Source organism: Neofelis nebulosa, chromosome 16 (assembly GCF_028018385.1).
Source record: "Neofelis nebulosa isolate mNeoNeb1 chromosome 16, mNeoNeb1.pri, whole genome shotgun sequence".
NCBI lineage: Eukaryota > Metazoa > Chordata > Mammalia > Carnivora > Felidae > Neofelis > Neofelis nebulosa.
The window spans coordinates 48,562,925-48,579,576 of NC_080797.1; the positions used below are offsets into that span (position 1 = coordinate 48,562,925).

General features: G+C 37.3%; 2 protein-coding genes across 3 annotated transcripts in view; one reads left to right on the forward strand and one right to left on the reverse strand.

Moving 5' to 3' along the window:
• The window catches only part of PTRH2 (peptidyl-tRNA hydrolase 2), a 63,369-nt gene extending 48,621 nt beyond the window's left edge, over window positions 1-14,748 (reverse strand). The window contains exon 1 of the mRNA XM_058704925.1: window positions 14,595-14,748. The gene's annotated coding sequence lies outside the window, so the exon portion shown is untranslated. The remainder of the gene's footprint in view (window positions 1-14,594) is intronic.
• Window positions 1-16,652, forward strand: part of VMP1 (vacuole membrane protein 1) — a 137,060-nt gene that overhangs the window by 42,012 nt on the left and 78,396 nt on the right. The window lies entirely within an intron of this gene.

A 16,652-nucleotide genomic window follows, 5' to 3' on the forward strand; every position in this document is an offset into this window, starting at 1 on the left:
CTCTGGTACTTTGTCTCACAGGATCCCCCTTAGGATCTCTTGTAGGGCTGGTTTCGTGGTGACAAATTCCTTCAGTTTTTGTTTGTTTGGGAAGACCTTTATCTCTCCTTCTATTCTAAATGACAGACTTGCTGGATAAAGGATTCTCGGCTGCATATTTTTTCTGTTTAGCACACTGAAGATATCGTGCCAAGCCTTTCTGGCCTGCCAAGTTTCAAAGGAGAGATCAGTCACGAGTCTTATAGGTCTCCCTTTATATGTGAGGGCACGTTTATCCCTTGCTGCTTTCAGAATTTTCTCTTTATCCTTGTATTTTGCCAGTTTCACTATGATATGTCGTGCAGAAGATCGATTCAAGTTACGTCTGAAGGGAGTTCTCTGTGCCTCTTGGATTTCAATGCCTTTTTCCTTCCCCAGTTCAGGGAAGTTCTCAGCTATAATTTCTTCAAGTACCCCTTCAGCACCTTTCCCTCTCTCTTCCTCCTCTGGGATACCAATTATGCGTATATTATTTCTTTTTAGTGTATCACTTAGTTCTCTAATTTTCCCCTCATACTCCTGGATTTTTTTATCTCTCTTTCTTTCAGCTTCCTCTTTCTCCATAACTTTATCTTCTAGTTCACCTATTCTCTCCTCTGCCTCTTCAATCCGAGCCGTCGTGGTTTCCATTTTGTTTTGCATTTCGTTTAAAGCGTTTTTCAGCTCCTCGTGACTGTGCCTTAGTCCCTTGATCTCTGTAGCAAGAGATTCTCTGCTGTCCTGTATACTGTTTTCAAGCCCAGCGATTAATTTTATGACTATTATTCTAAATTCACTTTCTGTTATATTATTTAAATCCTTTTTGATCAGTTCATTAGCTGTTGTTATTTCCTGGAGATTCTTCTGAGGGGAATTCTTCCGTTTGGTCATTTTGGATAGTCCCTGGAGTGGTGAGGACCTGCAGGGCACTTCCCCTGTGCTGTGGTGTATAACTGGAGTTGGTGGGAGGGGCCGCAGTCCGACCTGATGTCTGCCCCCAGCCCACCGCTGGGGCCACGGTCAGACTGGTGTGTGCCTTCTCTTCCCCTCTCCTAGGGGCGGGATTCACTGTGGGGTGGCGTGGCCCGTCTGGGCTACTTGCACACTGCCAGGCTTGTGGTGCTGGGGATCTGGCGTATTAGCTGGGGTGGGTAGGCAAGGTGCACGGGGGCAGGAGGGGCAGGCTTAGCTCGCTTCTCCTTAGGTGATCCACTTCAGGAGGGGCCCTGTGGCAGCGGGAGGGAGTCAGATCCACTGCCGGAGGTTTGGCTCCGCAGAAGCACAGAGTTGGGTGTTTGCGCGGAGCGAGCAAGTTCCCTGGCAGGAACTGGTTCTCTTTGGGATTTTGGCTGGGGGATGGGCGGGGGAGATGGTGCTGGCGAGCGCCTTTGTTCCCCGCCAAGCTGAGCTCTGCCGTCCGGGGGCTCAGCAGCTCTCCCTCCCTTTGTCCTCCAGCCTTCCCGCTTTCTGAGCAGAGCTGTTAACTTATGACCTCCCAGACTCTAAGTCGAGCTTGCTGTCGTAACACAGTCCGTCCGGCCCCTCCGCTTTTGCCAGCCCGACTCGGGGGCTCTGCTTGGCCGGCGAGCCGCCCCTCCGCCCCGGCTCCCTCCCGCCAGTCCGTGGAGCGCGCACCGCCTCGCCGCCCTTCCTACCCTCTTCCGTGGGCCTCTCGTCTGCGCTTGGCTCCGGAGACTCCGTTCTGCTAATCCTCTGGCGGTTTTCTGGGTTATTTAGGCAGGTATAGGTGGAATCTAAGTGATCAGCAGGACGCGCGGTGAGCCCAGCGTCCTCCTACGCCGCCATCTTCCAGAACTCTCTCTAAAAAAATAATAAAATGGAGAAGCAGTCTTGATTTTTAAGTTTGTCAGTAAACTATTTATATTTTAGATATATTTGAAAAGTTATAACTTAATTCAGATGCCCTGAAAGTCCTCATTACTTCCAACATCAGAAGTAAAAATAGTTGTTTGATCCACATTAAATTTAATGAAAATCAATAGGGAAAAATGACTAGTTTGGACTACCATCAAATTTTGTAAAATGATTTGAAAACAGTGGAAATCTAGTAGTTTTCAGAGAACATATATCTAGCCACAAAGGAGAAGTTAGATGCTATTTATGTAGGAATAATGATTACTAACCAGAGAGTAAGGGAAAGGAAAGTGAATGGATTTTTTTCTCAAGGGTCAAGGGAGGTTAGTTGTGCCTCTAGTTAGTTGGTTTGTTCCATTAATTGTAATAGTCAACAAGTGGGCTTCAAGAGGTCTGTCTGTTAATTTCCTGAAACACTATACATGTTGTTATGTGTCTACAAAATATGCATCTTTCTGGCAAAAAGGACTTAAAAGATTCTCCAAAGACTAATGCATAGCAACTTAAGAACCACTCTTCTAGAACTTTTTCCTACGTCTGTCTATTCTTTGGCTGCCACTAGGTGGCATTGCTAATACAACCAATGTAACTGCTATATTTGCAAGTTGTGTTCTAGATAAATATGAAACCTTTAAATAGCTCTACTTAGATTATAGAGGCATATTCTATTATTTATCTGTATTTATAACTATAATGCATGTGAATGAAAATAAGTTTTCTTAGTAGTTTTCCATATTCATTAATTAGTTTAACAGTTATTAGCCTTTCCTTCCATCGTGATATAAATATTTGCAGGCAGCACATACTCCTGTGGCGTGCCCAGTTTCGGATATAATGCCATAATTCCATTATTTTCTTTATTATTCAAGAATATGCAAGTAATTGAAGGTGATTTTGTTATGGGACTGAAATCTTTCATTCCTATCATGAGAGATAATAGGGCATATGCAGAGTCAAACAGCTCGGTTTGAATGCTGAGTCAAATATTACTATGATATTTGATAAGGTTTCTTTTAAACCTTATCTTATTCAGCTGAAAATGGGAATGATGCCTGTTGCATAAGGCTGTTTTGAGGATTGAAATAACACGTTATTGAAATGATGAAGTAACACATGTACATGAAATAACACATGTACACTTTTCAGCTCACTGGTTAGTATATATAAGGTTCTCAAATGATAGCTACTGCTATTATCATTATTCTTACTATGATTTTATTTAAAAGGCAGTCATTTCATTTTACACACTTTAGCTGTTACTCTTAAGAAATTATAAGCAACATTTCCCACAATTGATTTTTTAAATTCTTCCAAGAATTTAATAAAATGTCTCACAGGTGCTGTACATTTTTTTAAGTCTTAAAATTTTCTTTGCATAGGACTCTCACACCCTTTGTTTATTATTTATTTTTATTTTTTATTTATTTTTGTATTTTTTATTTATTCATTTAAATTCAAATTACTTAACATACAGTGTAGTATTGGTTTCAGGAGTAGAACCCAGTGATTCATCACTTACATATAACACCCAATGCTCATCCCAACAAGTGCTCTCCTTGATGCCCATTACCCATTTAGCTCATTCCCCCACCCAAAACCCCTCCAGCAGCCCTCAGTTTGTTCTCTGTATTTAAGAGTCTCTTATGGTTTTCCTCCCTCTCTGCTTTTATTTTATTTTTCCTTCCCTTTTATGTTCATCTGTTTTGTATTTATCAAATTCCACATAAGAGTGAAATCATACGATATTTGTCTTTCTTTGACTAACTTACTTCGTTTAGCATAATACACTAGTTCCATCCACATTGCTGCAAATGCTCCCACAATTGATTTTAATACAGCAGTATGTCATAGCATGGTTGAAAACCACTGATAATTGTTTCATTTCCAGTGATGATAGATTAGGCAATTTAGATCAATACTCTCATGAAAGTATCTTTAACAGGTTGATAAAATTTAAAAACTCCTGTGCCTGGGTGACTCAATGGGTTGAGCATCTGACTCTTAATTTCAGCTTAGATCATGATCTCATGGTTCCTGGGATTGAGTGCCATGTTGGGCTCTGTGCTGACAGCCCTTGCTCTCCCTCTCTCACTTGTGCCTGTGTGTGTGTGATTTCTGTCTCTAAATAAAAAAAAAAAAGTCTGCCTAAAGATATCATAGAGAAAAAAAAAAGAGCAAAGAATTATAACGGCAACCGTAATGTTAAAGAGGAAACCTAGACAGGTGATACTGGCAAATGATATGCTTTGATAAACTTGCAGGCTTTGGATTGGAACCCTAAGGAGCCACACTTTAAAGGTAAGGATGAATTAGATATAAATTAGCCCTTACAGAGACTGAAGCTCAGGCTTAAATCTTAAGTCTAGAGGAAAATAAAATCATGCTAGGCTTCACATTAATTCCATATTTTTTTCATATATAAGTCTAGCACTCAGTCAAAAGTAATCAGGTATCTGAGGAGACAAGTTAATTTGGTCAATACAAAGAAATAATAGAAAAAGATCCACAGGGGATCCATTTAATGAAGTTATTATACATGTATTAATCTAAAGCAATGTGGGGGTGCCTGGGTGGCTCAGTCAGTTGAGCATCTGACTTTGGCTCAGGTCATGATCTCATGGTTCATGAGTTTGAGCCCCACGTCGGGCTCCGTGCTGACAGTTCAGAGCCTGGAGCTTGCTTCAGATTCTATGTCCCCCTCTCTCTCCGCCCCACCCCTGCTTGTGCTCGGTCTCTGTCTTTCAAAAATGAGTAAACATAAAAAAAAAATTTAAAGCAGTGTGTTCAAGGTAATAAACAAGTTTGAATATTTTGGCAGAGAATTGGAGTCTATAAAAGAGAGGCAAGTGGAAATTCTAGAATTGAAAAAACATAGTAACTGAAATTAAGAACTCAATTAATGGACTTTCAGTAGATATACCTAAGAGAGGACTAATAAACTGCAAAATAGGCAAGAGAAAAATGTCCAGAACAAAAAGAAATGGAGAAAAAAAACCATGATGTCTTCAAAAGAACTCCAGTAAGACTGATTTCTTGCTGTCATGGATTTTGTTGAGAAGTTAACAGCTGACAGTAGAATGGTATCTTTAAATAAAGGGCTAAAAGAAAATAGCTACCAACAGAGGATTCTATACTCAAAGTATCCTGTGAACAGTGTAAAATAAAGGTACTAAAAAAACCCAAAAAACAGAAAGTTTGTCATCAGCAAACATTCTCTAAAGGAAATAGTAAAAGATATTCTTTGAATTGAAGGAAAGTGTTTCTTTTTTTTTTTTTAATTTTTTTTTCAACGTTTTTTATTTATTTTGGGACAGAGAGAGACAGAGCATGAACGGGGGAGGGGCAGAGAGAGAGGGAGACACAGAATCGGAAACAGGCTCCAGGCTCCAAGCCATCAGCCCAGAGCCTGACGCGGGGCTCGAACTCACGGACCGCGAGATCGTGACCTGGCTGAAGTCGGACGCTTAACCGACTGCGCCACCCAGGCGCCCCGAAGGAAAGTGTTTCTTGATTGAAGCCCAGAGATTCAGGAACAAATGAAGAATAAGAAGGGTAAATATATGGGTAAATTGAAATTAAGATTGACATCAGGGTGCCTGGGTGGCTCAGTCGGCTAAGCGTCTGACTTGAGCTCAGGTATGATGTCGCAGTAATGATAATGTCTTTTTTTTTTTTTTTTTTTAATGTTTATTTATTTTTGAGAGAGACAGAGACAGAACGTGAGTGGGTTAGGGGCAGGGAGAGAGGGAGACACAGAAGCAGAAGCAGGCTCCAGGCTCTGAGCTGTTAGCACAGAGCCTGACGCGGGGCTCGAATTCACAAGCTGTGAGATCATCCGACCGAGCCACCCAGGTGACCCAATGATAATGTCTTAAGAGATTAAAATATAGAGAGAATTAAAATACATCATCTACAAATCAGATGTAGAATAATTGAAATTATTGAAGAATAATTATTCTAAGGCCTTTGTATTCTGTTAAAGGCAAGATATTCATTTATATAACACTTTAATAAACAAGGATTTATTTTATAATCTTTAGGGTAAGCACTAGAAAAATATATAAAAATCAAGCTAATAAGGGCAGGTAAAAATTGAGTAATTTTTAAAAAGCCAAACCAAAAGAAGGCAAGGAAGGACAAAACGAACATAAATAGGATGATTAGTAAGCATTCAGTGGTAGATTTAAATCCCAAAGATATCAATAATTATATAAATGTAAGTGGAATAAATATCACTTTCTATTGTCCAGATAAATGTAAAAAAATATTTAGCTATTTGCTGTATGCAAACTACATACATAAAATATGAATACACAGAAAGATTAATGGTAAAAGGATGGAAAAAGATGAGCGAAATGTCAGTGAGCTTATGCACCTATATTGAAGTCAAAGTAGAGTATGAGGCAGAAAGTGTTAATAGAATGCGTCAGTTCTTAATAATAAAAGATTAATTCACCAGGAAGTTATAACAGTTATATTTGTATTTATCTTATATACTCAACATATAAAAAGCAAAATTTGGGGGGCGCTTAGGTGGCTTAGTTGGTTGAGTGTCTGACTTCAGCTCAGGTCATGATTTCATGGTTCATGAGTTTGAGCCCCACATCAGGCTTGCTGCTGTCAGCGCAGAGCCTGCTTCAGATCTTCTGTCTCCCTCTCTCTGTGCCCCTTCCCTGCTTGCACGCATTCTCTCTCTCTCAAAAATAAATAAACATTAAAAAAAAAAAAGCAAACCTTGGGGCACCTGGCTGGCTCAGTCTGTGGAGCATGTGACTCTAAATCTCTGTCATGAGTTCAAGCTCCACATTGGATGTAGAGCTTACTCTGAAAAATAAAAATAAAAACAAATAAAAAGCAAAACTTGGCAGAACTACCGAGAGAAGGTCATAACTTCCACAAACTTGGAGAATTAATAGGGGAGTATAGTATAATTGTTGGATGCCAGGTCAATATATATATATAACAATTGTATTTTTACATACTGTAAAAAACACTTAGTGAAATTTTTTAGAAGGTACTATTTATAATAGCATTTTATTAAAAAAAGCAAAAATCTAGGAATAAATCTTATAAAAGATATGGTTCACTTCTACATAAATTGTAAAATATTGGAAGCAGAAAAATCTACATAAAAAGGAATATCATGTTCATGGATTAAAAGATACAGTATTGCAAGGCTGTGAGTTCTCCCAGTTTTATCCACAGAATCAGTGCAATATCAGTCAAAGTTTGTAGAAATTGACAGACCAATTGAAAAAAGTTTTCATTACACTAGCTTTGTAATCAACCTTAACAACCAGTAGGGTAGGTCCCTCTGTTGTATGTTTCTATTTCTTGACCTAGGTAGAGGATACTTGTGCTGTAATAACTCATTAAGATGTATGTATAATGGACTTTTCTGTATATGCTGTATTTAAATGTTCTGTTGTAGTACATATACTGTTTTGTTTTGAAATTTTATAGTCATTTTAAAGTTTTATTTATCTAAGTACTCTCTACACCCTACATGGGGCTTGAACTCATGACCCCAAGATCAAGATGTTGCATGCTCTTCCAACTGAGCCAGGCACCCCTGCTATAGTTATTTTAAATTGGCATCTAACTAGTTCCTAAAATCAGGAAGTATTCATTTAGATAACATTCATTTTTGTGAGGCTTTTTCAAACTAAGACTGAGAACAAACGGGTTTTCTTATATATTCTCAAAAAACTGAATTTTTTCATAAAGTCATCACTGTAGTAATTCATTTTAGTTTACTTCAAAAAGCTTGAACATTTACTTAGTGCAAAAAAACACTCTGAAATATTATGTGAATTACAAAAAAAAAAGGAATTCATTATATAGAACAGAAGATATATATTACATAAATACATATACTGTAGGACATTATGGCAAATATAAATACTCTCATAGTGATATTCATAAATTGTTATAAGACCTCCTAAAATGGGGAGGAATTCTCTTGGAGAAAGAATAGGAAAAGTTCACGAAGATGGGTTTATTGAGGGATAGGCAGTCAGATATGAAAGTAGGAAATCTTGGAAATGGAAAGAAGACCCATGTGTGAAAATACATTGGTGCCAGATTGTGGAAAGCTTTAAATGTCACTGGAGTTTATGTTTTATGTGTCACAAAGAGTTTTCCAAACAAGTTTTAACATGTGGTTTAGGAACATAACTCTGAAAGCATTGTGGAGGATAGATTTGGTGGGGAAGCAACTGAAAATAAGGGGTCTAGTTAGAAGGCAATTGTCCAGGTGAGAGGTAGTAATTACCTGATCTAAAGCAGAGACAGTAGGAAGGGTATGACTATTGATGAAAAATGACCTAATCTGTCTATAGCTTTTTCTTATTTTGCATAATAGTTTTATATTGAACACCACTACAGCCTCTATTTCCCCAGCAAATAAAACTACATCTACTCTCTGCTTTATAAATAACATTGTAATATGCTCTTTGCATTGAATTTAGATAAACACCAGGCATAATGATTTAAAATGTGATTTTTGTTTTTTTAATTTAGTGTTTATGAGCATGCTTATGGTCTCTGGTATATCTATAGTAAGATATGTTATTTTTTTATATAAGAAAAGAATCCTTACTAAATAACAAAATAGAAATTAAATAGCATTTGTAAACTGCTCTCTGCCTATTTTATTTCTTAGGCATTTTTTTGTTCCTTTGTGTGATGTCTATCTCATGAGCAAATTTTGCCTGGAAAGTAGTGCAGGTTACTGATTTCATTTATTTACTTTACTCATGTTTTTTAATAAGTAGATCAGATGTAAAAAGGCTTCTGTGGCTGGCAGATTTTTCTCAGATTGCGCCTTCTAAGCGCTCTTCTCTTGGATATTAATTTCAAGAAATCCATTAACAAATCTTTTATTCTTAAGCATGTAGCAGATTTCCTTTCAGAAGATTTAGAACATGAATGATCCAGGAATGCTTATTTATTAGTGGAAATTATACCCAGAGTAAAAACAACTTAATGAAGGGAATGTTGCTGATGTTAATAACCTCTTATTTCCACCTTAAATGGTCTGATAAAGGCCAGACATCTCATTGGTCAGCACTTTTTCTGTAAAGAGCCATATAGTAAATATCTTAGGCCATGCAGTTTCTCTTGCAACTCCTCAGATCTGTCATTACAATGAGAAAGGATCAAAGGACAATATGTAAAGGAACGTGAACTTTATTCACAGAAACACGTTGATCTTCAAGCTGTAGTTTGCCTTGCTCTAACTCACAAGGTGACAGTAGTTCATTAGAAGAAGCATATTGAGTTTGGGAGCCTTAGTGAGCTAGCCATCTTCTAAGGATTTTTATAAGACATATGCATTTGATTCATCCATTTGCCAAAAATATTATCATTTCTCTCTTCCAGTCATAATATTAGACTTAACGTGATGGTTTATAAGAGAATATAGTTGTGTGAGTGCTTGAGTGGTCTAGAAAACCATCGAGGGAAAAAGAATGCATTTTGCATGAAAAGGAAAATGGGGGAATTGCCTCCAAATGAGTTGCCTGATGACAGTAAGATTTAATTCTAATTTCATGTAGTAATTGTTAATGTGTGCAGCTATTAAATACTGGTTTTTACAACATTGCATTCATTATGAGAAGTAAGTAATTTATGGATTAAGTTTAGAGTGTTAAAAAGAGTTGGGAGAAGTGATGGGTTATTTCAGTAGCCACCTTAGAATTACTTCCCGTTACTAGAAAAATATGATTCATAATTCTGTAAACAACCGGGCTAACAAAAACAGGAACTTTGGTACTTGATGAGAAATACATCTCAGGCATGCTCCTTAACACACATATATTATTATTCACCAAGTTATAAGGCAAGCAGATGATTAAAGAGCCATTTGTATACTGTATGTGCCATTTATGATTTATAAAGTTTATTTTTCTTAATAATAACAAAGAATGAGTCCTTAGACAGGAATTTACAAGTCTCAAATATGTGAACAGTTCTGACACTAGGTGGAGCAGTTTCCTGGACAAAGCCTTAAGAAGCCCTAGATTCCTTTCAAAAAACCCCACTCTTAGAAAAAGAAGTCTAATGAGAACAAGAACTATCAACAATAATGGTAAAAGGCACCCAAATATTGAGCTATAAATAGAAGGCTGAACATACGTTACAGATAACTTTTCCCTTTGGCATATACATTTTAACCATTGAATTCCTGGATGTGAAGGATAGTCACGTGTTGAAAGTGTTAGAGTTGCCCTGTCTAGATGCAGTTGGTATATAGAAAAGCTTTGGAACAGTTCAATTACATTGTAGAATATATTAGGTTTTATTAAAAGCTGTAACATCAAGGCATTGTCATCTGAATAGTATTAATGAGTAATTTGTTTAATAGGACCATTGTAATAGAAAAAAAAATTTCTCTCTGTTATAAAATTAAAAAAGTTAGGGGCGCCTGGGTGGCTCAGTCGGTTAAGCGGCCGACTTCGGCTCAGGTCACGATCTCACGGTCCGTGAGTTCGAGCCCCGCGTAGGGCTCTGGGCTGATGGCTCAGAGCCTGGAGCCTGTTTCCGATTCTGTGTCTCCCTCTCTCTCTGCCCCTCCCCCATTCATGCTCTGTCTCTCTCTGTCTCAAAAATAAATAAAACGTTAAAAAAAAAAATTAAAAAAAAAATAAAATAAAATAAAATTTAAAAAGTTAGTTGTGAGATATTTGCCTTTGTGTAAAATTCAGAGGCCTGTTTCTGCTTTAAAGTTTAGGATTATTTCATTACAAAAGTATGTGGTAATGATTGTATATTTAAAAATATGACATCTTGATTGCTGTTGAATGTTTATAGAACCCTTCTGTAACCCACCCCCCATCTTTTCCTTTAATGAACAAGTGCTTTATAGTATGTATATAGTACTTTATAGTATGCTACTAAAAAGCTGTGTTTTCCTTAGGTGTAGACATTTCTTATACTTTTTGACTATTGGCTCTTTAATGCCTAAAGTAAATGTTACTTGGAAAACTGCATGGATATGGATTGAAATGAAATAGTGAAGTAGGTTCAGTAAGAGAAATATTGTAATGGTTTAGTGCTATGAGGTAGGAGAATTCTTTTAAAAAATTGTTAGCCAACCTCTTTTTTCCCTGCTTGACTCTGATTAATGCCTCATTGCTCACCTGTCTATCCCTGTATAAGGCAAAAATGAGGGAAGGCATTGGCAAAAGTAGGATTCTGGTGTAACTGGATAATGCTCTGTATAGGTATAATGACTCTGGCTATAAGTATGCAGTGATTCAGGACTCTGGCGGGAAGACCAAACAGGCCCTTCTTAGAAAAGGTCTGTTTGCGCTTTTTTTGATGAAGGCATGATCAGCTCTTCTCCCTGCCTTTCCCCAAAGAGTGACTCATGCATTAACTCTTGTGAGTATCACCACATCAAAAGAAGAAACCAAGGTCTCCAGGACATAGGGCCAGGTTTTCACAAAACAAAAGGGGTATGCATAGACTGGATAACTTCCTGCCCTTAAATCACTGTTTACTAATGTGTGCTTTAATGAAAGATAAGGAGATTCAGGTTAGCTGAAATCTGTCCTATTAGGTATATATTTTAAATAGTTTATAATAGCCTTTTTAAAAGTTCTCTATAAATATGTGGTTCTCTTCTCCTGGACACTTAAATCAACTTTATGATCACAAGTTGCTTAGGTTTAGAGAAGATAAGTAAAACATGTCTAGGGGCGCCTGGCTGGCTCAGTCAGTGGAGCATGGGACTGTTGATCTCAGGGTGGTGATTCAGGCCCCAGGTTGGGTATAGAGATTACTTAAAAATAAAATCTTTAGGGGCCCCTGGGTGGCTCAGTCGGTTGAGTGTCCGACTTCGGCTCAGATCATGATCTCGCTGTTCATGGGTTCGAGCCCCGCGTCAGGCTCTGGTGCTGGCAGCTCGGAGCCTGGAGCCTGCTTCAGATTCTGTGTCCCCCTTTCTCTCTTCCCCACCCCTAGTTGTGCTGTGTCTTTCAAAAATGAATAAACATTAAAAAAAAATTTTTAAATAAATATAAATACAATCTTTAAAAAAGGAAACATGGATTAATTCAATATAATAAAAATGACTTCAATAGCGTGTCCTTATAACTTGGGAGCATGCACTATAGAATTCATTACACATTTTTGTTTTGGTTAGCAGTTTCATACTTACCATAACACTTTTACTATAGAATCTCATAAAGGGATGCCTGGGTGGCTCAGTAGGTTAAGTGTTCGGCTCTTGATTTCAGCTCAAGTCATGATCTTACAGTTCATGAGATTGAGCTCCATGTCCAGCTTTGTGCTGTGCAGAGCCTGCTTGGGATTCTCTCTTTCACTGTCTCTCTGCCCCTCCCCTGTTCATTCTCTCTTCTCTCTCAAAATAAATAAACATGAAAAAAATAAAAAATAAAAGAATCTCTTACATTCTTGCCCTGTTACTTAGGTCATGCAGGCATTGTTATAATTATTATTACTAGGATTTTCATCAAATAAATGTGAGATGGAAGTCCGATTATATCTAATAAGTTACTAACAGATTCAGAAAACAAATGCACATTAATGCTCAAATTACTGCTTTTTGACATTATATTTATTGCATTTTATATAGTGTGACCAGAGGCTTATTTTGTAAACTTGGGACCTTTCTCACAACAATGATATGAACACTAGTTAAACTTCTCAGTGCCTATTTGCAATCAATAGTTTTATGCTTTAGCCTTCTAGAATGATTTGCTGTAAACCATAACCTTAGGTAAATTGTTTTCTGACTATGATGAGAAAAGCAATGATTAAAAGAATTTGAGAAGTAGAATTCCTGTTTGCAAAAGCATTTTAAAGTCCCTTAAAAGTCAGACTTAAAGAAAACAAAGGTTTTGCAAGTTGTACAGACAACCATTTGTCATCTCCTTTCATTTATTTATCACCCAGATATTCCTAATGAATCACATTCCAACCTAACCACTGACTCCTTTTGTTCCTTAGTGAAGGAGTGTGGCAAACAAATGCTTTCCCAGTGAATCAGCACAGGATTCTTGATTTTATTACCTTTGCCCTAAACTTTCCAGACAAAACTAATTGGAAATTTTGCCTTTGGGATCTCACTTGACTTCTGTGTACGGATGATGGATTAGGCTATGAATTGACATTACAGATGTTGTGCAAACAATTCTATTCATTAGGAATGTTTTATCAGTTCTAAGGGAGCTGCCTAAGGTGGATGAATGTCTGTCTGTCTGTCTGTCTGCTTATCTTCCTTGTAAAAACTCATATATACACATACTTATATGCTATCAATTAATGTGATATCATATTCTTCATCTGGGTTGATAAAGAGGTTTGGCTAAATAGACTTACCATTTATGACCATTTTAGGGTTTTGTTTTTAAGAAAATGTATTTGCAAAAACGGGCCCCTAAATAAATCCAACAGTAAAGTTCCAAAGCCGAAAACTTTAAACAGAAGTGTTTTTTGTTTTTTTTTTTAATGTGTATCTCTGAGAGAGAGAGACAGAGCATGAGCCAGGGAGGGGCAGAGGAAGAGGGGAGACACAGAATCCGAAGCAGGCTCCAGGCTCTGAGCTGTCAGCACAGAGCCCGATGCGAGGCTCAAGTCTCAAACCTTGAGATCATGACCTGAGCTGAAGTCAGATGCTCAACCGACTGAACCACCCAGGTGCCCCAAAACTTTTTTTTTTTTTGTAATGAAGCAGCAATGCATATATAAGTCTGTCATTTTACTAATAAAATTTTTTTCAGAGATTAATGTACGAATATCCCACTCCTTCCTTACAAAGATCCTACTTTGTGTTTGTGGTACCAAGTCTTCTTTCTCAGAGCTTATATAGGTACATTATTATATTCACTACCATTTTATGGGTTTTTTTCTGTTGTATAATTTCAGGTATGATAATTTTATCTGTTTAGGACAATTTTTTTAAATTCTAAATTTGTCTTAGAACTTTTGGTATATTAATTCCTGAAGTTAGAGTACAAATTGATCTCATAGAATTGTCTCTGTTAAATTTTTTCAACCAGTCACTAAAACTTCCCCTTTTATACTGCTCATGAAAGAATTTAAATTGTAGAAATGTAACTTCTAAAATTTATCTTAAAAAATATTTTAAAAGTTAAAACACTTCTTCCACAAATACGCATATCTCCTCTCATAAGAAATTTTACCCCCAAATTAACTATAATTTTGCTCTCACTCAGACATACTAGTCCTTGGCTAAACACTACATCGTTCATCCTGGGCAAGGCAAAATTATTCCATGATCAAAACTTTGGAAAATATAATGTAATACATCTCATGAGACTAGATATATGAGGCTTTGAACTGAAGTAAAACCAGATGTCTGATATGTTAAAAATAGCTGAACTATCTTATTGCCACAGCTTCACCTAGAATAAGTATACTAGATTATCTAAAAGAAAGAAAGAAAAGAAAAAGACCTAAAACCTGCCACTTTAATGAGAGTATAACTTTTCATCACAGTCATAAAATTTAACTTCTTTATCATTAACGGGAACTTCCATTGGCAGTAATTAGGAGCTCTCAGGGGTTATGAGTACAGTTAGTGAATGTTACTTGTGACTTGATCTCTAGGGAATTTATAGAGCTTCCTGTGCTGGGGAATAACAGTCTGGGCTAGATATAACTGTTTGGCCTTCCTTTGATTACGACCACATAGGTTAAAAGATACTGACCTTAACTGGAGAAATTAGCCTTCAGGACCTTCATTTGCCACTTTTCCTTGAGTAGTGCTCCTTGTGTTGATCTTTTACATTGCTGCATGGCACGTGCTTTTAAATACACTGAGACTTGTTTTATACCAGATCATATGGTCTATATTGATGAATGTTCCATGTGTTCTTGAAAAGAATATGGATTTGGCTGTTGTTGGGTGGAGTGTTCCATATTGTTCAGGTCTTCTGTATCCATACTGGTTGTCAATTTAATTGTTCTGTCAACTCATAAGAGAAGGTTGTTGAAATTTTCAGCTGTAATTGTGGATATTTATTTGTCCTTTCAGTTCTGTCAGTTTTTGCTTTATGTATTTTACACTGTAGTTAAGTGCCTACATATTTAGCATTGATGTGTCTTTTCTAGAATTAGCGCTTTTATCATTTTGAAATGTCCTTATTCATCTCTAGTAATACTCCCTATAGTCAATCCTACTTTATCTGATATTAATATAGCCACTCCATATTTTTTATGATTATTTCAAAATGGGTTATATGTTTTTATCCCTTTATTTTTACTTTTGGGTCTTGATGTTTAAAATGGACTTCCTGGGGGGTACCTGGGTGGCTCAGTTGGTTAAGCGTCTGACTTCGGCTGAGGTCATGATCTCACAGTTCATGGGCTTGAGCCCCGCGTCGGGCTCTGTTGACAGCTCAGAGCCTGGAGCCTGCTTCAGATTCTGTGTCTGCCTCTCTGTCCCTCCCCTGCTCGCACGCTCTCTTTCTTTCAAAAATAAATGAACGTTAAAAAAAATTTTTTATTTAATTTTTTTTTTAACATTTATTTATTTTTGAGACAGAGAGAGACAGAGTATGAACGGGGGAGGGTCAGAGAGAGGGAGACACAGAATCTGAAACAGGCTTCAGGCTCTGAGCTGTCAGCACAGAGCCCGACATGGGGCTCGAACTCATGGATCGCGAGATCATGACCTGAGCTGAAGTCGGCCGCTTAACCAACTGAGCCACCCAGGCGCCCCCCCAAAAATTTTTTTTTTAATTTTTGTAAAAAAATAAAATAAAATGGGCTTCTTGGAGCACCTGGGTGGCTCAGTTGGGTAAGTGTCTAACTCTTGATTTTGGCTCAAGTCATGATCTCACGGTTTATGGGATCGAGCCCTGCATCAGGCTCTGCACTGACAGCACAGTACCTGCCTGGGAGTCTTTCTCTCCCTCTCGCTCTGCTCTTCCCCTGCTCATGCATGCTCTCTCAAAAATAAATAAAAATAAACTTCAAAGAAAAATAAAATGGGGGGCACCTGGGTGGCGCAGTCGGTTAAGCGTCCGACTTCAGCCAGGTCACGATCTCGCGGTCCGTGAGTTCGAGCCCCGCGTCAGGCTCTGGGCTGATGGCTCGGAGCCTGGAGCCTGTTTCCGATTCTGTGTCTCCCTCTCTCTCTGCCCCTCCCCCGTTCATGCTCTGTCTCTCACTGTCCCAAAAATAAATAAAAAATGAAAAGAAAAAAAAAAAAAAAGAAAAATAAAATGGGATTCTTATAGATGGCATGTCTTTAATCCAGTCTGACGCTCTCTGTCTTTTCATTTGTATGTTTGGTCAATTTATAATTAATGTAGTTATCAGTGTGGTTGGATTTAAGTGTACCCTCAAGCTGTTTGTCCCACCTATTTTTTATTTTGTCCCACCTATTTTGTGTTCTTTTCCTATCTTTTTTTGGATGGAACATTTTAAAAATATATATATAATTTAACTGCTCTGCAATAGTATATTCCATTTTTCTCCCTCCCATAATGTATGCTGTTGTTGTCATATATTTTACTTCTATATGTGCTATAGTTTTTACTTAAGACAACTAGTTATTTTTGAAAAGATTTTTAATGAGGAGGAAAGATCTTTTATATTTGTAGTACTCTTTATTACTTTGTATACATTAAGATTTCATCTGGTATCACTTTTCTTCTATCTAAGAACTTCCTTTAATATTTGTTATAGTCCAGATCTGGTACAACAGATTTTTTTGGCTTTGGTTTATCTGAAAATATTTTTATGTTATTTTTATTTTGGAA